This window comes from Cucumis melo, chromosome 11, assembly GCF_025177605.1.
Source record: "Cucumis melo cultivar AY chromosome 11, USDA_Cmelo_AY_1.0, whole genome shotgun sequence".
NCBI lineage: Eukaryota > Viridiplantae > Streptophyta > Magnoliopsida > Cucurbitales > Cucurbitaceae > Cucumis > Cucumis melo.
In genome coordinates this window covers 17,444,088-17,471,277 of record NC_066867.1, presented here as the reverse complement: position 1 = coordinate 17,471,277, position 27,190 = coordinate 17,444,088, and the positions used below count along the sequence as shown (strand labels likewise).

Here is a 27,190-nt window from a genome sequence, read left to right as displayed (position 1 = left end):
GATCTATAGGTCCATCTCTGCTAGCTCATATGCAATAAACTTGAATAGTATGTTGGATTAGTTCGAATTATTCGAATTAATAAATGAGAGAAAAACTGTAACGATCCAACTCCTTATACTAATCGAAGCCATTACTAATTTAAAAGATAAATAAAATTTGTAAAGTTTGGAATAAAATAAAATAAAATAAAACAAAACCTCAAAATTTTCATTTAAAAGCATAAACAAATGTGATTAGAGAGAAGTAAAAATAACATCCTAACTCAGGCCCTATCTAATTTTAAAGAAATAAAATAAAATATAAACTAAAATGCAAACATTAAAGTTTAAACTATGACATAAAGCGGAAGCAAAAGATCCCTATGACTCGCCACGGTCACTTCTAGTCGCTTGCCAGCTTGCCTTTGCCCTTACCTCTACCCCTGTCTGAAAAATAGAAATGGAAAGAGTGAGTATAAAATACTCAATAAGGGACCCACTACTAGTCACGATAGGTGCTTGTTAACTTCCTATTAGAGTCCGGAAAGTAGTACCCAAAAATTGTCACGTTCCCGAACACATGCAACATGTGATCCCAGAGGAACATAACTGGTCTTCGGTGATCTCAAAGGAACGCCTAGGACAATCTGGTCTATCGTGTACCCGGAGGAAACACTAAGACAATCGGGTTGCGAGCGATTCCGTCGAACCACTCGAATCATGTCTATGTCAATGCCAGACTGGCGGTCCAGTCGGACTGCGCAGTCCTAAAAAGGTGGTGATCCCGAAAGACACCCATGCAAGTACAACTCAAATAGGATAAGCTAACAGACACCCTAACCATAACATACACCCTAACCATAACATACACGTAACAAATCATCATCACATCATCAAGTCATACAATAACATCATGTCATATCGTATCGCCATGTCATATCATATCATCATTAATTACCATGCCATTATGAAATCTAGTTATCAATGTGCACAACTAAAAATATATGTGACCTCTTAATTTCATTCGTACGTCTAGTAGTAGAATCTCTTACCTGGAGATTTGCTCAAACAAGTTCTAACAGCAAAATCACGCTTTCCAAGTAGCAAAGTCCTAAATGGTTAGAAAACACCAATTTCCATAACTTAATCATCAAAAGATATGGGACCCAAGAATTCAGTCGAAATAACTTACCCTAGGTCAAGGTTGCCACGAATAAGCCCTTAACTGGAGAAATCCCACGCTCCAAAAATCAATTGGTCCAAGATGTCCCTTAAGAGAAATAATTTAATTTAACCCTAAAATTAAATTATTTAAGATCCAAAAATTTCAAATCTTAGTTGGGTATTTCAAAACTCAATCAAACTTACCAAAATAGGTGAAAAGGATCGAACACAGCCTGGCGGCTCAAAGACAGGTGAAGCGGCCAGGCGGCTCGGCTAGAAAGCAGAAGGCAGCTTGGACAGGCGGCTCGCGCGTGCAGGATGGCTCGGACAAGCGGCTCACGCGTGCAGGACGGTTTGGCTACGGTGCAGGCATGGACGTGCAGGTTGGGTCGGCTTCACGCGACTATTGAGGCGCGGGCGTGCGGGTCGGGTCGGCTTCACGCGGTTATGGAGGCGTGGGCGTGTGGGTTACTGGCGACTGACGCGACTCAGGTTTTCGAATTTGGGTATGAGCGATGGTTGAAGCGGCTGGGGTTTGACGGTGACCTGCGCGATCGACGACTTATCTTGCGGCGGTGAGCGACGGGCTGTGATGGAAAAGCAGTCGATCGGCGATGGCTTCCAAATAGAGGAGATCGGACGGAGATGGCTCGATTTGCAGAGGACGACGCACGGCTTGTGATCCACTTCCGGCGGCGATCAAACAAGCACGACGGCGACGACGAAGTGGCAGCGGCGGCGGTTGCTAGGAGGCTAGGGTTTGGGTTCAAGAAAATTAGGGTTTTTCTTTTCTTTCTCAATGAAGAAGATGATGGTTTAATGGTGCATTGGTGGTCTGCACTAGCTTAGGGCCTAGCAGTCTCTGCTCACCGACCTCTCCCCAACAAACAGGAGATCTACAACACCTGCCATACAGAGCTTCAAAAGGCGCCATGCCAATGGTGGCCTGATAAGGCGAACTCCATCAAATGTAAATGGGAGTCCCAACTCCCTGAAAACTCTAGCACACAAGCTCGCAGCATGTCCTCCAGAATCTAGTTCAACCTCTCCGTTTGACCATCAATCTGTGGGTGAAAGGCTGTGCTGAAGTCTAACCTCGTGCCCAACGCAAGCTGAAGTCCTTTCCAGAACTTCGATGTGAAACGAGCATCTCTATCAGAAATGATAGATACAAGTACTCTATGTAGTCTCACTATCTAGGTCATATATAACTGTCCCCACTTACTGGCAATGTAAGTGGATTTCCCTGGAACAAAGTGAGCTGACTTCGTGAGTCTGTCAACAACAACCCAAATGACTATATAGCCCTTTAGAGTCCTAGGCAGTCCTGTAATATCTAAGAAATAAATATTTGAATAAAATTAAAATATCATATTACTAAGATTCATATAAAAACTATAGGTTGTAATAGATAATTTCATATATATATATATATGTGTGTGTGTGTGTGTGTGTGTATGCATGCATATATATGTATTTTGGGAAGATGAATTTCAACCTCATGATAAAGCTAGATTAGTGTTTTTGATGGTACATTTGCATTGAGGGAAAGTGTTAACAGTTTGTGCAAACTTAATTTGCAAGTAACCAAATAATTAGTTTTTAGTTTCAAATTGCGTCATTCCCTTTTAGTTAGTGTTGTGACTTTTATTTTGCAGTTACTGACCTAATGCCTTTGTAGAATTGATTAAGGAGATTTTCAAAGTTAGGGGTAAAAATTTGAGATGAGTGCATCATTGATCATTAGTTTATTATTTGATTATAATCAAAGACTTGTAAATTCTTTCTACTTATCTTTAATACAATACTTTTTTCTCGGTTTTTTTATTGTTTCTAAGAATTTAATTATTAAATTCTCATGTATCTTAAAATAGATGTGTGATTTAGGATTCTTAGATGCTAAAAAATATATATCCATGTTGATTTTATGTGATATTTATTTTGTCGTTTTAAGAATATCTATGTTAACATTAAAAGAAAACATACAATAGTTATTAATAAAAATGGGAAATGGGAAATGGAACCCTAATTCTAATTTTCAAAATTGAGGGATAAGGATGAAGAAATTTTAAAACTCAACTATTAAAACATAATTTTTCAATAATTTTTAGTTCCTAAAACCACTTCGGGTTTCCTAAAACCACGTGGTTTTAAAGCCCCTAGTTTTGGAATTCCTTATTTGTAGATTATGTAGCTTTGTCCGACTCTCTTATTACTCATAAACACGTGTACCTGCTTTTGTTTAACTTGCCCAATAAAGACTAATACTTCAAATCTTCAAAATACTACATGCATCTCATTATTCTTTTCACTCAAAGAAAATCAGAAGTACTAAGCTTCTGTGAAACAATGATTTTTTATTCTGTTTTTTTACAATGGCTATAACCATCAGTTTCCGTTTTTTTCGTCTTTAATTAAAGAGAAGGGAAAGCCGTGAATGTAGTCTGAAGTGCACCAAAATAATATTACTCTTTATATAAACGATCAATTTACTTTTGTAAATTAAAAAACGATGCTTATTCATTCTATGTCTTCAGATATTTTTAATAGAATATAAGGTTTATGTCTACATAGTAAACAAGAGTTAGATTCAAGTTTTTAAAGAAAATTGATTCAAAAAAGGTAGAATGGACTGAATATGAGTAACAGAAAAGAAATTTTAATAACTATTTTAGGCGATATAATGTTAAATTTGTATGGATTCATCTTAAAACTTTCTGTTCTCATTGCTGAATAATAGGCAATCAACTTAATATCTTCGATGGGTAGATGGATTAGGTGAAAGTAATCATTTTAAAATGGATAACGTATTGGCCTGGGAGTCAAAAAAAACGGGTGCAAAATAACGAAGAGGGTCATTCACGGAAGCAGTGGGGTCCCATGAGAGAGACATATCGGCTGCTTATTTTAACTTTTATGAAAATCTCTTCATTTCCTTGAGTACAACAAAATTCATTTTGCTTCCATTTTGTGTTCTACTTGTCACTTAATCAATGAGTTCTAATATTTGAATTTTGATTTTTTTTAAAAGTATTATAAGGTTTAATTTTTAGGGCGTTTTTATACCTATTAAAATAAATTAAAATATTTACGATATATAATAAAATTTTATATTCTATCAATAATGGATATAAATAAACTTTTATCAATATGACTAATAAAAACATAACAGTGTATCAATGTCAATCAAATTTCACCATATTTTATAAATATTTTATTAAATTAATCATTTTTACGATTTTCCTTAATCGTAAAATATTACTATTTTATTTACAAAATTTGAATTTTGTTTTGAATTTTGTTTTTAGAGTTCAATGTTTACATTTTTCAACTTTTAATTTTTTACTAAATTTTTATTTAATGTGGTTAATACTAATGTCTACAAATTATTTTACAATAATTATAATTAATTATCAAAATTACTTCTAAAATTTAATTTCATAATTCTATTAAATTTATGGGGTTCTTTTGAAAAATATAACAAATTGATAACATATTTACACTATCTAGAACAACTCTAAAAACGGAAAAATTTTATAAGGCCACAATAGAAAATACAAAAAATGCTCAAATCACATGCGATTAACCGACCACACGCGCGTGAGTAATATTCTTCTAAACGATTGTGTACTATAGTCATGATACACGATTTTGTAGTTCTTTTTTAACGATTGGGGAAAAAGCTTCAAATTTAATGATCATGTTGACCATGTGATCATATTTGATCATGTAAAAAACAATCGTACGTGTTGGTCATGAAAAGCAATTGTGTTGATTATGGTAAGCGATCGTGTAGTCCGATGTAAATGATTGTTAAAAATTTCAAATGCAAAGATCGTGTTGACCATGCTAAACGATTAATGTGTTGACTATGGTAAGCGATTGTTTAAATCATATCAACATAATCGTGTAGTTTTTTTAAACGATAAAAAAAATACTTCAAATTTAAACGATCGTGTTGACAATGTAAACAATTGTTTAGATAATGTTAAAATGATATTTAAACGATCTTGATATTCTTGAATATGAGAAAGATGAAATAGCTTCAAAGAATCTTATCGAAAATTGTGAAGATGAAATAGGAGAATAAATCATTTAAAAACATAAGAAAGAAAATCTATAAGAGAATGAAAAAATCTGCAAGAGAAGATGAATAAATCTCAAAAAAGAAAAAGAAAGAGAAGTGAAGAATCGTCAACAATATTCAAGAACAAATCTGAAAATTATAAAAATATTTTACCAACTTTATAGACTTTTTTTTTTGTTACATAGGCCGTAAATATTTTTAAGTTTTGTTACATTTATGTAAATTATCCTAAATTTATTAATAGAGGTTAACTTTGATGCCTATTTAGTTAAATGAGATTAAATATAAATTTTAAATAAATCTCAAATCTTAAGAATAATAAAGAGGTCTTTTAAAAAATATAACAGAGCAGTAAAATATTTACACTGTACAGAACAATTTCGAAAATGGAAAAAACCAATGGGCCCATAAAAGAAAATAACAAAAATGTTCCGTCAACCATGTTGTCAACAATGCGCTTAATATATTTGGTATACGATCGTTTAGATTTGGCTATTGTTTGGTACATGATCGTTTAAATTTGGATAGTGAAATCTAAACGATTTTTTTTCAAGATTATCTATACACAATCATTTAGATTTGGTACACGATCGTTTAAATTTGATCGTTTAGATTTGTGTAGCCAAATCTAAATGATTTTTTTTTCAAGATTCTTTAGTACACGATCGTTTAGATTAATCTAAAAGATCTTTTTTCAAGATTACTTTGTTACACGATCGTTTGGATTTAGTTATGCGATCATTTAGATTTGGGTAGCCAAATTTAAACAACTTTTTTTTTTCAAATTTTTTTAGTACACGATCATTTAGATTTTGCTAAACGATTTCTATTTAAGATTTGTTTGTTACATGATCATTTTTTTTACACGATTGTTTAAATTTGGCTACCCAAATTTAAACGAATTTTTTGTACGCAATCGTTTAGATTTTGTGCATGACGTTTTTTTGAATATTTTTTATATTTATTACACGATATTGAACAACTAAATAACAGTTTGAAATTTTTTTTTTAAAAAAATCTTTTATATTTGATACATGATCTTGAACCAAATATTTGGAAAAAAAGAGGAAGAGGAAGAGAAGAAAAACGATTGAAAGAAAACAAATCACGCATGAAGAGGAGAAGAAAGACGATAAAAGGGAAGAGGAAACCTGTAATATTTTAAAAATGACAAACTTTATGAGTTTTTTCATTTTGTTATATGGACCGTAAATATTTTACCAATTTGTTATATTTATGAAAATTTACCAATAATAAATTACAAAATATACTATAAAATTAATCTATAAGAGAAATTGGATTATATTGGTCTGATGCACCGGTACACACTTCAATATCTTAAAAAATGTTTTACACCAATAAAAATATTTTCCTCATTGCCCGTGATCAATTTCCTTTCTTAGCTGTGTAACTTTAGTAACGAATGTTGAATAAAGAGGAGGTTTATCCATTAAGGAGAAAATAAAGCCCTCTTACTTAATTACAATGACAGAGGCCCAGTATATAATGTGTCGATCTGGGCCAACTGACAATATGTTATAACAAATAACCAAGAAATTATTTAAGATGACAACATTAACCGTTTACAACTATTTATTATTTAACAAGGGTCTCTAACTGTAACGACCCAACTCTTTATACTAAGCTGAGGTCGTTACTAAAAGGGAACAATGACAAGAGACACCTTTTTTGAAACGAGGGAAGAATAAATTTTCATTAAAAACGGAATATTAAAACACTGCAACATAAACGCGGAAGCAAAACTGAGTCCCCATATGGCATGTCACGGATCCTTCTCTGTCGCTCGCCAGCTTTCCTCTACCTTTACCTTCGCCTGAAATGTTAAACATAGAAAGAGTGAGTATAAACATATACTCAGTAAGGGACCTACTACTAGTCCCGCTAGGTGTCTGTTAACTTCCCATTAGAGTCCTGAAAATGGTACCCAATCTCTGGCACGTTCCCGAACACGTGCAACATGCGTTCCCGTAGGAACGAAAATCTGGTCTTCGGTGTCCCGAGGGAGCACCTAGGACATGCTGGTCTGTAGTGAACCCGGGGGTAACACTAAGACAATCGGGATGCGAGGACCCCGTCGAATCACTCGAATCATATCTATATCCATGCTAGACTGGCGTCCCGTCGGACCACACAGTCCTAAATAGGTGGTGATCCCGAAGGACACCCATGCAGGTACGACTCTAATAGACAAAGTTAACAGAACACCATATCCATAGCATGTAGCATAACATAACATCATAACATGGCATGAGTATTAATCTTAACGTCCTTAATCATGTGATTAATATATCATGCATTAACAATCATCAACAGTCATCAACAACATACTACCGGTCATTAACATAACATCAGCCATCATCAATCATCAACATAATAATCTCAGTCATCATCATCAACATCAATACAATGACAGTCATTATTAGTAGCATCAAGTTATGCATTTTAGCTACCATCAATGCACAATCATAATTACATGCGGTCTCTTGAATTCAGTTCGAAGGTCTAGTAGGAGAATCTCTTACCTGGAGATTTTAGCCAAACAAAGGTACTCCCTAGTTGACAGTAAAATTCTCCAATTAACTTGATCCTAATCATAAAAGGAACACTTAGTATCTTAATTAATGAAATTGGCAATTGGCTAACACCCAAAAATTCTCCCAAATTAATTAACTTTCTAAAAATTGGGGTTGAAACCAATTCAACCTTGATTGGGAAAAATCCAAGATTTAGATCTTAAAAAGTTTAGCCAATTGAACCTTTAAAGAAACCTCAAATAGATCCAAAATAAATTAATAAAATATTAATTTAATTTCTTTGGCTTACCAAGGCTACTCAAATGAAGGTTGAAAAATTCTCTTATCCTTGATGGAAAAATTCATCACTTTAAATCCTCAAGCTTCCAAAGAGACCAATCTTAACTTCAACTGAGGCGGCGACAGCAGAGGGTTATCTTAGAGAAGAAGATGAAGAACCTTTTTCTTTTTCCTTTATTTTCCAACTTAAGCATTCCAATCTATTTATAGACCCAAATAATAACAATAATAATAATAATTATTATTTCCTTTTCCTTTTCCTTTTAGGATATATATAATAACAATAATATTTATTATTATTATTTTCTTTTCCTTTTCCTTTTAGGATATATATATAATACCAAAAAATATACATATATCTTTATTCCCATTATCTTTCCTAAATCAATGCCTTAATCTTAGGCATTTATAACTATTAGTAATAATAATAATACTTCTTTATTATTATTATTTTTCTCTCACCAAAATCTACAATAAATATATATTTATTTAAACCATTATTCTCTCTTGCAAATAAATATATATCTTTTTTGTCCAATCAAATCAACCATCTCTCTCCTTATGGATTATCTTCTTTTCCAAACAAATATAATTATATTCCATCATATAATTAACTTCACTTTTCCATATTATTAATTAAATATATATATATATCCATATATATATACTCAATTAATTACAATTCCACAAAAACTAACTTTTCCCTCCAAAATCTCAAATTAACTTAAGTCCTCAATTAATTTAATCAATCAAATCTTTTCCAATAAATCACTTATAACTTCCACAACATGAATTGTCTTAAACCAACCATAACAACTTCACTCCATAATCAAGATTTATCTTTCTGCAGAATAATTAATTATCATCCACAATAATTAATTATTATTTACCTTTCTTCCAAAATAATTAATTATCTTCTACAATAATTAATTATTATTTATCTTTCTCAAAAATAATTAATTATCTTCCACAATAATTAATTATTGTTTACCTTTCTCCAAAGTAATTATCCTTTTACAAATAATTAATTATTGTTTATCTTTCTCCAAAGTAATTATCCTTTTACAAATAATTAATTATTGTTTATCTTTCTCCAAAGTAATTATCCTTTTACAAATAATTAATTATTGTTTATCTTTCCCCAAAGTAATTAATTATCCTTTTACAAATAATTATATTTTCCCAAAATATAATTATTTTACTTTTTCTCCTTTAATAAATATCCTTTCTCCAAAACACAACTATTTTTTCCTTAAATAATTATATTTCAACAAATATAATTATCGTTTCCTTTAACATAATAATTATATATATATTTCCACATATACATATAATTATTCAATCTCCAACAAACTTTCCACCCCACAATTTAATTAAATAACATCCATAATTATTTAATTAAATTCAACTTCAACAACACTAAAAATCCACAACTTTACTTAATTCTCTTAACCTACCATTTAAACAAAAACTTAACAAACACCACGTGCCAAAACCTCTAATTAATTAAATATTCATCCAAGAAATATTTAATTAATTTCAATTCCCACCTAAAACAAATAATTCTCATTAAATGGATTCAAAATAACGCCCAATAAATTATCTTAATTTTTGGGGCGTTACAATCTTCCCTCCTTTAACAACTTTCGTCCTCGAAAGTTCTAATCTTTGAACAGCTTGGGATACTTGGCTCTCACGTCTTAATTAATAACAAATTCTACCAAATTCCAAAATCTTTAATTAAATATACACACCCATGTATATATATTTAATTAATCTAACACAAAACACCAAATACATTCCTTAACTTCTAATTCCACTTAATGTAACACCCATAATAAGTTCCTTAAATTTATGGGGTGTTACAATCTTCCCTCGCTAAGAAACTTTCGTCCTCGAAAGTTTTAGTCCTTGAACAATTTCGAGTATCGAGCTCTCTTGTCATACTCTTGTTCCTAAGTAGCCTTGTCAACTTGGTAACTCTCCCATAATATTTTCCTAAGTGCAACTCTCATGTTGCGCAACGCTTTACTTCACTTGACAAAATATTACTTTTCTCAAACACTTTTCTTTCCTTTACACTTATCCAAGTGAAACTTAATTCATAACTCTTCAAAAACTACGTTCTATTTTCCAACTTCGGACTTCCAACCTTAATAAGGTATTCTCCACCATTTAGCAATCTTTAGAACTCACTAATTTCTCTTTTCTTGTTTGATAAAGTTCAAACTCTTGTCCAACTATTGGCTTTCTTTAATGACATCAACTTAGCTAGTTATTCTAAAGAAATTCGTTATTTCATCACTTGTACTTTAAACTAGCTATAACTTATCCTTCATGGTAAACTCAAAAACAGTTTCTCGAAGTCTCCCCAAAATAACTATGCACTAAAGTTTGCTTTGTTCCTTCTCCAGCAACTCAATTCTAAACACCATCAAATGTGTTTGTTATACTTGAACTTAACCATGCCTTTAGTTTCCTTTAAAACCACCAACATAACTAATGTCTTAGATATCCAGTCACAAAGCAGTTCATCACGCTGAACACGTCCAACTCTTTTGCCTACTCAATCACCCCTTTGAGCACCTCTACGTGGCAACATTTTTCTTAAAACTTTACCACCAAAGCCATCACCATTTAAATCATAACATCCATGCAGTTCTAGTTTAATACAGGCAAGGTCACGTGCATATTCATAATCATGTATCATAAAATACATACCTGGCGAGTGACGAAGGACCGTAATAGCCATAGGGACAAAAATCAAAGACTCACATCGTAAGTTAGTCTACAGAACCTAAAAGCTGACGCTCTGATACCAACTGTAACGACCCAACTCTTTATACTAAGCTGAGGTCGTTACTAAAAAACGAAACAATGACAAGAGACACCTTTTTTGAAACGAGGGAAGAATAAATTTTCATTAAAAACGGAATATTAAAACACTGCAACATAAACGCGGAAGCAAAACTGAGTCCCCATATGGCATGTCACGGATCCTTCTCTGTCGCTCGCCAGCTTTCCTCTACCTTTACCTTCGCCTGAAATGTTAAACATAGAAAGAGTGAGTATAAACATATACTCAGTAAGGGACCTACTACTAGTCCCGCTAGGTGTCTGTTAACTTCCCATTAGAGTCCTGAAAATGGTACCCAATCTCTGGCACGTTCCCGAACACGTGCAACATGCGTTCCCGTAGGAACGAAAATCTGGTCTTCGGTGTCCCGAGGGAGCACCTAGGACATGCTGGTCTGTAGTGAACCCGGGGGTAACACTAAGACAATCGGGATGCGAGGACCCCGTCGAATCACTCGAATCATATCTATATCCATGCTAGACTGGCGTCCCGTCGGACCACACAGTCCTAAATAGGTGGTGATCCCGAAGGACACCCATGCAGGTACGACTCTAATAGACAAAGTTAACAGAACACCATATCCATAGCATGTAGCATAACATAACATCATAACATGGCATGAGTATTAATCTTAACGTCCTTAATCATGTGATTAATATATCATGCATTAACAATCATCAACAGTCATCAACAACATACTACCGGTCATTAACATAACATCAGCCATCATCAATCATCAACATAATAATCTCAGTCATCATCATCAACATCAATACAATGACAGTCATTATTAGTAGCATCAAGTTATGCATTTTAGCTACCATCAATGCACAATCATAATTACATGCGGTCTCTTGAATTCAGTTCGAAGGTCTAGTAGGAGAATCTCTTACCTGGAGATTTTAGCCAAACAAAGGTACTCCCTAGTTGACAGTAAAATTCTCCAATTAACTTGATCCTAATCATAAAAGGAACACTTAGTATCTTAATTAATGAAATTGGCAATTGGCTAACACCCAAAAATTCTCCCAAATTAATTAACTTTCTAAAAATTGGGGTTGAAACCAATTCAACCTTGATTGGGAAAAATCCAAGATTTAGATCTTAAAAAGTTTAGCCAATTGAACCTTTAAAGAAACCTCAAATAGATCCAAAATAAATTAATAAAATATTAATTTAATTTCTTTGGCTTACCAAGGCTACTCAAATGAAGGTTGAAAAATTCTCTTATCCTTGATGGAAAAATTCATCACTTTAAATCCTCAAGCTTCCAAAGAGACCAATCTTAACTTCAACTGAGGCGGCGACAGCAGAGGGTTATCTTAGAGAAGAAGATGAAGAACCTTTTTCTTTTTCCTTTATTTTCCAACTTAAGCATTCCAATCTATTTATAGACCCAAATAATAACAATAATAATAATAATTATTATTTCCTTTTCCTTTTCCTTTTAGGATATATATAATAACAATAATATTTATTATTATTATTTTCTTTTCCTTTTCCTTTTAGGATATATATATAATACCAAAAAATATACATATATCTTTATTCCCATTATCTTTCCTAAATCAATGCCTTAATCTTAGGCATTTATAACTATTAGTAATAATAATAATACTTCTTTATTATTATTATTTTTCTCTCACCAAAATCTACAATAAATATATATTTATTTAAACCATTATTCTCTCTTGCAAATAAATATATATCTTTTTTGTCCAATCAAATCAACCATCTCTCTCCTTATGGATTATCTTCTTTTCCAAACAAATATAATTATATTCCATCATATAATTAACTTCACTTTTCCATATTATTAATTAAATATATATATATATCCATATATATATACTCAATTAATTACAATTCCACAAAAACTAACTTTTCCCTCCAAAATCTCAAATTAACTTAAGTCCTCAATTAATTTAATCAATCAAATCTTTTCCAATAAATCACTTATAACTTCCACAACATGAATTGTCTTAAACCAACCATAACAACTTCACTCCATAATCAAGATTTATCTTTCTGCAGAATAATTAATTATCATCCACAATAATTAATTATTATTTACCTTTCTTCCAAAATAATTAATTATCTTCTACAATAATTAATTATTATTTATCTTTCTCAAAAATAATTAATTATCTTCCACAATAATTAATTATTGTTTACCTTTCTCCAAAGTAATTATCCTTTTACAAATAATTAATTATTGTTTATCTTTCTCCAAAGTAATTATCCTTTTACAAATAATTAATTATTGTTTATCTTTCTCCAAAGTAATTATCCTTTTACAAATAATTAATTATTGTTTATCTTTCCCCAAAGTAATTAATTATCCTTTTACAAATAATTATATTTTCCCAAAATATAATTATTTTACTTTTTCTCCTTTAATAAATATCCTTTCTCCAAAACACAACTATTTTTTCCTTAAATAATTATATTTCAACAAATATAATTATCGTTTCCTTTAACATAATAATTATATATATATTTCCACATATACATATAATTATTCAATCTCCAACAAACTTTCCACCCCACAATTTAATTAAATAACATCCATAATTATTTAATTAAATTCAACTTCAACAACACTAAAAATCCACAACTTTACTTAATTCTCTTAACCTACCATTTAAACAAAAACTTAACAAACACCACGTGCCAAAACCTCTAATTAATTAAATATTCATCCAAGAAATATTTAATTAATTTCAATTCCCACCTAAAACAAATAATTCTCATTAAATGGATTCAAAATAACGCCCAATAAATTATCTTAATTTTTGGGGCGTTACACTAACCTTCTATAACAATTGACTTCTTCATAGACAAAAAAAGGTTACAATATCCTTTGATAGTTTGATGTTTGGATCCATGCACAATAATGCAAGCTCAACAACAATGTAATCAATTTCTTCAAGGATTTACAATGAATATTTTTATTGGAAGAGAAATAAGCCTTGCTTGAAAGGAGGTAACTCTAATCCCAAGAAGTAGTTGGTTTCTCTCAAATCCTCGAGTTTAAAATAGCTTTTGACGATATGCTTAACAACATTAATTTCATTTGAAGATGGTCCAATCAACAATATTTTATGAATATATACTAATAATGCAACCAAATTTTGGCCAATTAGTGATTTAATTAAGATTGTACGAAAGTGGAACCACTTCTAGTAGGATGGGGTTTGGGGACAAATCAAACGAAAGCTGGTAGACATGTAATGCAAGAGTTTAGAAAGGGAACATAAATGAACGAAGGTCGCATCTATTTGATGGGTTTAAATGAAGAAAGAGATTAAGTGGTTTTATTTGAAGTAAATTAGGGAAAAGGTAAAAGAAAAATAATAATAATTATATCATTAATTTTTCTTTAAAAAGTTCGTTGGGATCCGTGCACCATTAAACCATCATCTTCTTCATTGAGAAAGAAAAGAAAAACCCTAAATCTTTTTAGAAAACAATAGCTGCCGCCTAGTTCAGCCGCGTCGCCACCTAGCTCCGTCGCAACCCGCAGTCCTAGCAGCGGATCTGTTAGTCTTCAGCCGTCGAATGTCGCAGTCGGTCATCGTCCGTTTTTGCCTCGTCGTAGCCGCTTCGCCGTCGCCCTCTACTCCCGAGCCATCTCCACCCGATCTCCTCTGTTTGGAAGCCGTCATCGGTCGTCTGCTTCCGTCACAGCCTGTCGCTCGCCGCCGCAAGACAAGCTGTCGGTCGCGCAGGTCGCCGTCGAAGCCCAGGAGCATTAGTCATCGACCTACCCAAACCCGGGAACCCGATTCGCACCTCCAGCTGTTCCACAAGCGTCCAACTGCCTGTGCATCAGCCGAGCCACCCGCGTGAGCCTTCGCCAGCCGTACCCGATCCATCAGTGAGCCACTCCCTCCTGCCTGCCCGAGCCACCATCCATTTTTGAGCCACAAGCCTGTTTTGGGTCCTTTTTCACCTGTTTTGGTAAGTTTTGATTGAGTTTTGGAATACGCAACTAAGATTTAAAATTTTTGGATCTTAAATAATTTAATTTTGGGTTAAATTAAATTATTTTTCTTAAAGGGCAGTTTGGACCAAGTGATTTTGGAGAGTGAGATTTCTCCAGTTAAGGGCTTATTCGGTACAACCTCGACCTCAGGTAAGTTATTTCAACTAAATTCTTGGGTCCTTGGTCATTTGATGGTTAAGTTATGAAAATTGGTGTTTTCTAACCATTTAGGACTTCGCTGTTGGAAAGCGTGATTTTGCTGTTAGAACTCGTTTGAGCAAATCTCCAGGTAAGAGATTCTACTACTAGACCTACGAATGAAATTAAGAGGTCGTATATATTTTTAGTTGTGCACATTGATAACTAGATTGCATAACGACATGGTAATTAATAATGATACGATATGACATGATGATATGATATGACATTATGATATGACATGACTTGATGACGTGATGATATGTTATGTGGATGCTATGGTTAAGGTGTATGTTAGCTTATCTTATTAGAGTCATACTTGCATGGGTGTCCTTCGGGATCACCACCTTTTTAGGACTGTGTAGTCCGACGGGATCGCCAGTCTAGCATTGACATAGATATGATTCGAGTGATTCGATGTGATCGCTCGCAACCCGATTGACCAGAAGTGACCCTGGCGTGCCATAGGGATACGTTGCTTCCGCTTTATGTCATAGTTCAGATTTTAAAGTTTGCATTTTATTTTATTCTTTAATTGTTCTTTGATTTTTTTAAAATTAGATAGGGCCCGAGTTAGGATTTTATTTTTATACTTATCTCTAATCACATTTGTTTATGCTTTTAAATGAGAATTTTGAGGTTTTGTTTTATTTTTATCTTAATTTTACAAATTTTATATATCTTTTAAATTAGTAATGGCTTCGACTTAGTATAAGGAGTTGGGTCGTTACAAAATAAGAGGAGATAATAAGGACATAAAAGTAAGGTTAAGAAAGTCTTAAAAGAATAGAATGTCACTACAAGAAATTAAGGTTTTTTCGACACAGGCGTCGGAAGAAACAACGTCATGAAATACGCCATATCCTGATGCCACTTTTCACACGTTGGTCAAAGGACCTTTTCTCGACACTGCGATAGAGTCGTCAGGAAAGAAGAAAACATTTTCGACGTCTGGGTGTAGGGCATCAGAAATAATAACTTATCCCGACGACCCCATGCATGCTTGGAAAATCCTAGTCAGAAATTCTCAAACATTAATTATGTCAGATAGAGATTTTTGACACATCCTGCATGGCGTCGGGGACGTCGTCGGGTGTAAGGGTAGCTCTCGATGCCATTTTAGGTTTGTCGAGAATGGCGTCAAAAGAAATGGGAGATTCCGACGCCTTTAGGGATTCGTCAGGAATAGCTGGGGAGTAAGGAGCTTCTGATGCTTTTGTGTTGCATCAGGTGTTCCCCTATAAAATAGATGTTTCAGTTATGTGAAACACAAAAGAAAGAGGAAGAAGAAATCAGTTCAGCCAGTGAAACGAATAGAGGAGAAACTTTTAGCCGTTGCTGCTGTTGCCCTCGCTGCCGTGAGCCTACTATCTGCCACCGTACATCCCTATTTAAGGTAAGTTTAAAATCCTAAATTCTTAAAAATGTTAGTTTAGGAAAAGTTTGTTTAAGTAGTTTAGGTTTTTATTTTTTAAAATTAGTTTTAGGATTTTAATGATCAATTAGTTTTAGGATACTGTTTAGGAATAGATTTTGGTTTTTGAAGTTGAAACTTTGAATGTGGGTTGGGGGGGGATATATGAGAAATTGGTTTGGAGAGTTGAAAATTTGAATGTGTGGGTTGAATTTTAAGAGGAGGGAGTGAGGTTTAATTGAAGATTTGAAGGGGGTGGATTGAAAATTAGAAGGGAGGGTGGGGGAAGTTGAATTGAAGTTTTGAAGGGGATGGTTGAATTGCTATTTGGGGGGAGGGGGGGGGGGAGGGGGAAGGGTTGAATTGAAATTTTGAAGGATTAAGGTTGAAAATTTAAGGGCGAGGGAGGGCGATGGCTATTATTGTGTTAAAAGTTCTGTAATATGTGTTAAGAGTTGTTTTGGCTATCCTGCAGTTATGGTAGCTTTTTTTGTTTTGAATTTGTCTGAGGGTTTGAAGGGGTGGTAGTAGGATAACTTGTAAGGTAGCATTGTTGGAAGGGGTGGGTAGGATGCGAAGATTGAAGTTGTTTATAGTTAATAATTAGGTTGTGTTGGCTATCCTACAGTTCTGGTAGCCTCTATAGTTTGAAGTTAGTTTTAGTGAAAATTTTGAGAGATTGTATATTCAAAGGAGTAAGTTTAGGATGTGAGAGGAGAGAAATATATTTCTAGTAAAACCTATTTATGTTTTAGGGACTTAAACGATGGACAAGGGTTGGATGAAACTTAGGAATAAGTTTTTCCTTGAGTATATTTAGAAGTTGCCAAGTTTGACGTTAGTGCCTACGAACGAATAAGGTGTCAATGCAAGAGATGTATGAACTTAAATTGAAACTCATTAGAGGGTGTGAAACGACATCTACTGACTATTGGAATATCCCTCTACTACACATAATGGGTGTATCATGGAGAGTCATTAAGCTTTAGAGGTAAAAAAACTTTGAGGAAGAAACTAGGAGTAACCCTTTTGATGAAGGAACTAGTAGTAGGTAGTTTGATGAAGAAGATGATATGTTTTGTATGCTAAATGATTTACAAGCCCCGATTGAACAAGAAGAGGAAATGAAGGAAGGTCGTTTGGAAGATGAAAGGCCGAGGAATATTGGAGTAGATATAATGAAGATACAACTGTTGGAATTTATGTCCTAAAACTCGTACTTTGTCATTTAATTCAATAAAATTTATTATTGAATGCTATAATCTTAAAACCAATAAATTAAGATCCCGAGGCTATTTTACTTAGTTTGTCAATACACTTGAAATTTATGTAGAGACATAAACATAGATTAAGTTCGAGTTAATGACCCAAATAGTCTATAGTGTATGAATAAGGTTGGGCGCCTTATTCTGGAAAAAAACACTATGGATGCGGCCCGCTCCATAGTTAGTACAAACGATGTAATCCTGAATCGTTCATGTAGAGACATGGGAGTGGGGGCATCCTATGTAAATGATTTGCATAAGACTGGAACCACGAAATAATCACTTTTAGTTATAACACCGTAAACTATAAACTGACTATTTCAATTATGATGACCTAAGTAACTTGATCTTAATCCTGAGATAACTATGAACTTCTATTCATTCGGTAGTATCCTTAGATCTGCATAGGTGAGGGCAACTCATCATCGATGACTCAATAAGCTTCCCATTTCAGGAATAAGACTGAGTGGATAGCTAGGGACATAGGGTGCAAAACAAAATTCACTCCTACCCACTTCTGGGATAGTAGATAGGTTGTTCCCTTAAGGATTGAATCCAAGTCTTGAACAAGGGGCCCCACCTTCTCATTGGCCCGAGAAGGATTCAGGTTTATAGGTTGGACCTTAAACCAATTGTCGAATAGTGGATCAGTGGGTCTTAAGGAGCAAGATGTAATCTCGGGGGTAAAACAGTATTTTGACCCAACCAAGATTATGAAGAACCTGTGAAGGATCGACTTACTCATCATGGTTATATCAGTTGGACAAAAATATATCTATAGTGAGGGGAGTGCAACTATGAGTCTTTAGTGGAATGACTCACTAGTTAACGAATGTTGATTAAGCTTGGTCCAAAGCCAGTTAATCTCAAATCGTTGGAGCCCATGATCTATAGGTCCATTAGGTTCCCGTACTAGCTTATATGGATTCAACTAAGAACAAGAATGTTGAAGTAACTTGAATTGTTCGAACTAAGAAAAGAGAGACAAACCGATAAATATATAAGATATAAGTCGGTAGATATAAACTTTAAGCTTTGTGTTTAAATATGATTTAAATAAATATAAATATAGATTCATATTTAGAAGCTTGGAAAATTTTAAAACGGTCAAAGTTGTAAAAGTCAACATGTTGACTCTTGACTTTAAAAATCAAAACTTTGATCGGAAATTATATTCAAATACGATTTGAATTTTAGAAAAATGAATGCGGATATACGAGGTTAGAATTAGTCAAGACGGGTAAAATAGCAAAAAGTCAAAAGTTTACTTTTGACTAAGAAAAGTCAAAGTTTGACTTTGACTTAATTGGTCAAATGACCAAATTGCCCCTTTGACTAATTTCTTAAGTAACTAAAAGTTAGTGGGTAATGTGGCAGCTTATTGTGAATTAGAAGCCACTAATTCCATCAAGGAGTTAATGGATTAATTAGGTGTTGAGATTATATGAAATAAATTGCATGCAATTTGCATGTAATTTTCATTTATAAACTTCTCATTAAAGAATGAGAAAAGTATGATGTTTTCTTAAAAAAATTACCTAAACGATACACCTAACCTCCATCCTTTCTCTCTAAAAGTTTTACTTCACAAAACGAGTCCCACAACTCCGTTCTTGGTCTTGAGATTAGTATGTCAACATAGTGGTTGTCCTTGCTCGTGATTTTCAGGCAAAGAAGAAGCTTTGGATCGAAGAAGAAGTTGAGAACTATAAAAGGTAAGTTCATCGTTTACCTTTTACACTCTTCGTATAGGTCCATCATTTAGTAGTTGCATGTTAATTTCTAAATCGTTTAGATGCATATAGAGTAAAGCATGATCTAAATCTTCCTATGTGCATGCCATCTCTGTTGTCTTTTTGTTCCATCATGTGGTATCAGAGCATGCTTAGTTTTACTCATATGCATATGGTGTGTTCTTACAATTTATATGATAAATTGCTATGGTTGAACTAAAATGGATTAGTTTTGGATTTGGCTCTAAATTAAGTTGTTAATTTGCATTAATTATTGTAATTAGCCCTGTTGATGGCTTAATTTATTTTTTTGCAAAGAGTCGGTAATTTATTGGAGTCATTAGAGTTGAATTTAGGCTGTAATTACTTCATTCGGGAAGAAGAATGAGCTGTTTCAGGCTATCAATCACCCTCTTAACTGAATTTCATGATCCTCTCATTGATTACATTTTTGCAAAAAAAAAAAAATACTCTTTAAATGAAAAGGTACATCTTTTACGTGAATTGAGGATTGACTAAACTCTCTTCTTCTCAACCTCCTTAACTTTTTTTTTGATATAATAAATTGTCTCATTCTTGCTTCCACTAACCATGTCTACTTCATGCATAAGCAAGGAAAGACAAGAACAACAAAAATGAATGGACGAACTAAACCACTCATCATCGATTTTGGATGAGTTGGTGAAAGAATAAACGGTTGAGCAATCGACTTCAAAAATTTGTGTTTCCTAGAGATAAGCCAGTCGTTAAGTTTACTTTCTTTTTAATTTTTTTTTCATTATCTTTTTAATTCTTAGTTTTTACTTTCCAATAAAACTAAGAAAGTTTTCTTTATTTTTTCAAGAATAATCTTACGCAAAGCCAACTTTGCATACAAATAAGGATTTAATGCTTTCTCCATGCAAGTTTTCCACCAAACAAGCATCAAGATACATCCAGGAGAGTACACTGTTCCCATTTCCTTTCTCATTCACTTTACTTTTCTTTTTAAAATCTTTAAGAATAAAGCAAAATTTTAAGTGGGGGGTGGATAGCATGTTTCTTGATAATTAGCTTAGCTTGCATATGTATGAATATGAGGTACTTTTTTCAAAAAAATTTAAAAAATTGCATATCTGCTTAACTCTCGAGCTAGCTCGGGTTTGTAAATTGTCACATTTTGATATAATTGTCATATTTTTGATATTATTTTGATTTTGAATATTATAAATAGATTGAGAATAATGAGTTGCTAACTTCTTTTTTTAAGCCATTTTTAGCCATACCATATTATGACATGAATGCTTGAATGATAATGGTATGTATGTTGTGATTGAATGATTGTATGTATAATACACTAAGTGCATGGATACATTTCTAGCCATGTCTTATTTGTTACGTTATTATGATATGTCTATGATACACTTAGTCCAAATGTAGCCTTGATAGAGTTAAAAAAGGATAGGAGTTTCTTTTTAGAAGTTGAGAAGGCTTCAACACTTTTGTCTTGTCAACACGAGTTACGAACCTCTCATCTAGCCACAATGAACTATATCCTTTAGAAAAGATTAGGCATTCATAAAAATTGTTGTCACCTCCATAGGAGCAATCAAACTAGAAACTAAGTTCAGATACATAGAAAGTTAGCCCACAAGTTCTAGCAAGACCTAGTTACAACACTGCATACCAAAGAAAAAAAAGGAGGCTTGCAAAAAGAGCAAATGCATACATAAAAAAAAAGGTGAGGCAACCAAGTGCTAAAAATATATAAAAAAAATGAATGCAATATGCATAAAAAAAAAGTTGTGAAAAAAGTGAGAAGTCGGGTAGGTCAAGTAATTGTGTAAGGGTTCCCTAACTATCAGAACTTTTGGGGAAAAACTTCACTTTTGACCTAAGTAAAACCAGACAACCTTCTATTATCATTCTTAACATAGCATCTAGTTCGACGAGGGCTTTGAAAAAAGGAGGAATCCTTCCCGATCCATAAGTAGGGGAAAACAAGTCTAAGGTGTTTTCAATCCTTTCATAGCATGTCTAGCATCCAAGTAGCAAAACTTAAGCGTCTTTCTAAAATGTGCTTGTTCTAGGTGCCTTAGTTAAACCCAAACCTTGATCGATAATTTGTAATTTTTTTGATAATTTGAACTACGTTTAAGCATAGGTTTGGATAGACTTTTAAGGCATTGAGTAACGTCACTTGGATGACTTGTTAGAAATGTATCACCTATATACTTGCATAATTGTTTGTTTTTCTTCTTAAGTTGTTGTTTGCTTTCTGTGCATGCAACTTTACTATTTGATATTAGATATTTCATACTTTTCTTCACATTCTCCTTCTTCTTCAATTTCTTTAAGGGCTTCGCCACTTCGTTCTCAAGAGTACTTAGATCTTCTAATTCATTTTCGAACTCTTCGCAAATCTCCTCGCTTTGACTTTTATTTTAAGGAGACCAGATGCCACCCCCTTTTATTTTTTTTTATCTTGAGCCATCCTCGCGATCCTCTCGAAATCCATTGCGGCGATAGGAGTGGAGGATCCTTCATGGTTTTTTTCCCCTTGTTTTTCCATTTCCTCCATTTTTAGTTGTTCTTCCTCTAAGTCGCATTTTGTACGACGCTCACGCTCTACTCTCTCTTGTTTTTCTTTCTATTCCTTTTCTTCCCTTTTCTTATCTTCTCGTGTTTACTTTGTCATCCTCCTTTCTTCAACTAAAGCAAACGCTGCGACCACATCTTCACCATCCACTTTTTAAATCTACTCCTTTTATGCACAGCTGCCTGTAAGCCCTCATTCCATTCTCCTTATATGTATATTCATATTCTTTAAGTTGTAAAATACAAGTTTAAAATCCAAGTGTAAATTCTTCACGGGTTGAATCATTGGAGCAATTTTATTTTGTTAAATATTTGGAAATTTAATAGGTAATGGAAAGGCTAAGGAAAAGGCCAAAGTTGAAGATTTGTTTTGAGTGGAGGGCATAAAAGACATTTTACATCTTTCTTTATATAAAAAAAAAGAAAAAGAAAAGAGAAAGGAAAAAAGAAAAAATTTCTCCCTTCTTCTCCTTCTCCATTCTTCGAGAGAGAAGTTCAAAAAAACAAATTTCTTCTTCTTCTTCTTCTTCTTCTTCTTCTCCTCGCCGATTCCCTCATCCCATGGTCCTCTCTTCCTATTTCTCCATCGCTCCCTTACACTCACCGTCCTTCTCTTCCATCGTCTAGCAGCCCATGGTCGACAGAAGTCCTGTCGCTGCACACTTTTGGTTTTTATTTCGATTTGAGCTTCTCAAGAAGATCTAAGAGGTGAGATTTGCATTTTCTGAAATCTATTTCATTTTAGAACAAATTTTATGAAGAGAGCTTAAGCAAATTCTGAGGTTTATTGGGTGAATTTTCACACAAAAGACAGAGCAAGTGTTTTCACACGAAATCAGGAGGTCTCTGGTTTTTCTTGTATTTCAGAGTGTACCGGTGGAATTAGGATCTCTATTTAGTATGGTTGGAAATCTTATTCAGTTTACTACAACTTTTATGAAGAAATTGTGAACCAAATAAGATTGGAAGTAAGCTTAATTTCATAAACAAGTCAGGGGATAGCAGAAAACTCCGTTTTTGAACACTCTCTGTTTCGGACCAATTTTGTAGCAATCTGTTGGGAATCGTATTTTCCTTCATTTATGTAATTTATAGAGGACATCAAAATGAAGATTGTGACATAAAGAACACTCATTTTGGTTAATTATTGGAAGAGTTATGATAATTTGAAGTTCATGTTGCGAATCTGGAAAATTTTGAGAAATGTGTTGTTGAGGTGATTTTGATATGGTTTTAGATAAATTTTAGTGAGTTCTCTCATGTTTGGGTGCTTATGGCGTTAAGAGATTGATGTGATGCTAAGGGTTCAAAGTTGGAATTTTTAGAGATTAAAGCATGAAGGGATAATTCAATTTAAGTCTTGGAAGAGAGAAATTGGAGTCTTTGAAGCATAAAATAGTTTGAGTTGGCTTTATAAAGTATGTTGAAGATTGTTGTGTCGTCTTGCTTTGTAAAGTTAATTGATAAACCTTAATCTTGTTTCAGACTAGATCGAAGTAGGGAAGACGCAAAATCCCGGGGAATCGAGTAATTGATTGTGAGTGGCTTAAATTCTAGTATTTTCTTTATAAATCTAGTATAATTGTTCTAGTATGAAAATTTAGAATATGATTGCCTTATGATTTATGTGTTATAAAGGTTTTCAAATGTGATTTTCGGTTTTCCATGAACTTTTGTATTTCGAAACTGTGGATGAACCCAAACTTATTAAGTAAGTTAGATGACAACTTGTTTCTAAACATTCATTGATTTATAACTAGATTTGAAGGAGTTCCAAAAGTATGTATTGATGGCTAAGGATCCAAATATGTGAAACGTGTTTCTAACCATGTTTGATTTGTTTTCAAACTTGAACTGTGTGACATTATGGATGTTGGTGATTACCCTTAAGGCTACGAGAATGTGTTTCTGTAGCGAAACCTACGGTTGTTAGGGGATTCCGAGGCTAAAAGAGGTCGTGACCGGAGATCCGAGAACCTGAGCCTAGGTGAGGACGTGGATGGAGGATTGTGATATGGTTTCGGGCCTAGCTTAACCCATGGTTGAGTGGCTCTATGTGCACATAGAAGCGGTATGTTGTTACTGTGGTAGGTGTTAAGTATGCGTGAGCTCCGTTTGGCCGCGTGTTTCCTTGTGGATTGGATTACGTGTGAGCTATCCTTGGGCCGTATGCTTAGTATGCTATCATGGATGGATTGGATTGGTTGGATCGAATTGGATGGAGGTTGTTGTCGTGTCGGGCAATAAATATGCGTGAGCTAGTTTTGGCCGCATGATTTTTAGTTATTTGCAAGCTATCTTTGGCCGTATATTTAGATGCCTTGCCATTGTTGGTTTGGATACAGGTTTGTTGGCCTTACTTATGGTTTATGGTAATATATGATTCTAATGTTTTAAATTAATATTTTGGTGTTGCTTTTATAACTAAACCGTTAAATGTATGTTTTATAAGTTTTTAACAAAATTGCCACTCACTGAGTTTCAACTCACGTTTTCAATGTTTTCTCCCCTCCAGGTAACAGTCAAGGACCAAGCATTGGTCGTGCTTTCCTGTCAGTGATTGTAGTATCTCGTTTTGTAACATGTATATACTTTATGTATTTTATTCCATTATTGGGTGATTAGAAGAAGCGGTAGTCACAATGAAAATTTGAGTCTGTAATGTCTCTTATTAGATTGTTTTTCCTTTGTAACTAATTTGTAGTTGAATATAAACTTTGTTTGGGACTCTGGATTATGTTGGACGAGTGTGTGGTGAGACACACTCGAGGATATTTTGAATTTTTGAAAAGTATAGGAATGAATTTAAGAAAGGAATGAATTTAAGGAGTGAATTCACGCCACGATCTAGGTTAGAGGGGAAAACTTAGAACGGGGTGTGACACTGCCTCTTTAAAGCACTATCTTGACCTTGACTTTCTCTCAGAAGCTTCAGACATGGGGTTTGTTTGGTTTTATGTCCTAAAACTCATAGATTATAAATATAATCCATTGACCGTTATTAATAAAGTGTTATTATTATAATTTCAATAAGTGTTATTGATTATATTATTAGTTTTGTCTTAATAACCTAAATCCAATAAAGTAACATCCTAAGCTTAAAGGGTCTATAGTATAGGGATAAGGTAGAGTACCTTATCCAGGTAACACTATGGATTCGACTCACTTTGTATTTCATACAGATACAATGATCCAACACGCTTGCATAGGTGACATACGAGTGAGGGTATCCTATGCAATGAGTTTGCATAAAATCGGACTACGAAACAGTAACCACTGATGTAATGCAGTTAACTAGTTATGTTTCTATTTCATTAGGAAGACCTATATAACTTAGTCTTAATCCTAAATGTATTATGAACTCCTGTTTGTGAGGGATTGTCCTTTCGTTTGTACGGGTGAGAGTGACTATATTACTAACTCAATATGCTAATCATTTTGAAGACAAGATCGAGTGGGCAGCTGGAAACATAATCACAGAAGATGGAATTCACTCCTTCTCGACTTTAGGGTAAGTAGATGAGTGTTTCCATAAATGGTGTCTCTGAAACTTGAACAAAGGACCCTACCCTTTTTATGGCACGATAAGGGTTTTTGTATATTGGTTGGACCATAAACAAGTTGTTCATTAAAGAAGCACTTGTATTTAAGGACTAGAAGTAACCTAGGGAAAAACGGTAATTTGATCCAGTTGGTGTTATGTACACTTTTGAAGGACTAACTTGTTGTTATACGTCTATATCCATAGACAAATAAATATATCTACAGTGGGAAGAGTTCAGCTGCGAGTCTTTAGTGGAAGGTACCCACAGTTAACGAATATTGATTAATGTGGTTAATGAGTTTAACCAATTAATCTCATATCGTTGTAGCTTTTGATCTATACGTCCATTAGGTCCCCTTCATAGCTCGTAAAGGGTAATGAGATTTATTTATATTGGTTGTAATTTGAAATGTTTAAATTTACTTTGGGAATTAATATAAAATGTATGGTTATACATTATAATATAAAGTTTATATTTTAAATAAACTTTATTATACAAATTTAATTTTGGATATGATTCAAAATTAATTTATGAGAAAATAAAATATTTGAATGAGTTTAAATATTAATTTATTATGAAGTAGATTCATATTAAAACTATAGGTTAAAATTTAATGTGTATATGATACACATTAAAACTATAGGTTATGAGGGAAATTTATATTTGAATATGATTCAAGTTAGGATTAAATTAAAGGAAAATTTTCATAAATATAACAAACAGACAAAATATCTACGGCCTGTGTAAGAAAATGAAAAAGCCCATAAAGATGACAATTTTTTAAAATATTTCAGGTTTGCCATTCATTTTCATCGTCTTCTCTTCCTCTTCCTATTCTTTATTTTTTTCAAACTGTTCTTTGGTTGTTCAAGATCGTGTACTAAACATAAAAGATCTTGAAAAAAACGTTGTTTAGATTTTGGGTAGCCAAATCTAAGTGATCCTATACCAAAAATAGCCAAATTTAAACGATGATGTACCAAAAAATCATTAAAAAATCGTTTAGATTTGGCTTTTAAAATTTAAACGATCGTGTACCAAAAGAATCTTGAAAAAAATCATTTAGTCAAATCTAAGCTGTGTAGACAAATCTAAACGATCGTGTACAATGAATCTTGAAATCTAAACGATCAAATCCAACCTATTGTGTAACCAAATTAAATGATCGTGTACAAAGAATTTAAAAAGTAAATCGTTTAGATTTAGCTATCTAAATCTAAACGACCAAATCTAAACGATCGTGTACCAAACAATAGCCAAATCTAAACAATCTAGTGCCAAATATATTAAGCGCTTTGTTGACGAGACATTTTTGGTAATTTCTATTGTAGGCCTATGGGCTTTTTCCGTTCTCGAAAGTATTCTATACAGTGTAAATATTTTGTCAATTTGTTATATTTTTTAAAAGACCCCTATATTTAATTTAGAAATTAATTAATACTTTGGTTAGTTTTCTTTAAATAAATTAATTAAATTAAAATTATAGATTAACAAGAGATATTCATTTAATTATGATTTAAATGAACTATTAATTAAATATGATTTAATT

At 33.2% G+C, this 27,190-nt stretch overlaps 2 long non-coding RNA genes across 2 annotated transcripts; one reads left to right on the top strand and one right to left on the bottom strand.

Annotated features, from left to right (window-relative positions):
• Positions 1-262: 262 nt before the first annotated feature.
• Positions 263-1,248, bottom strand: LOC127143895 (uncharacterized). Its single transcript, XR_007815467.1, has 3 exons — positions 1,172-1,248; positions 1,032-1,090; positions 263-426 (listed from the first exon to the last, which is right to left on the bottom strand). It is a non-coding gene; the product is annotated as an uncharacterized LOC127143895 (long non-coding RNA).
• Positions 1,249-22,440: 21,192 nt separating this feature from the next.
• LOC127143881 (uncharacterized) lies at positions 22,441-25,087 on the top strand. The gene is made up of 3 exons (XR_007815445.1): positions 22,441-22,804; positions 23,582-23,633; positions 24,612-25,087. It is a non-coding gene; the product is annotated as an uncharacterized LOC127143881 (long non-coding RNA).
• The last annotated feature ends 2,103 nt before the right edge of the window (positions 25,088-27,190 follow it).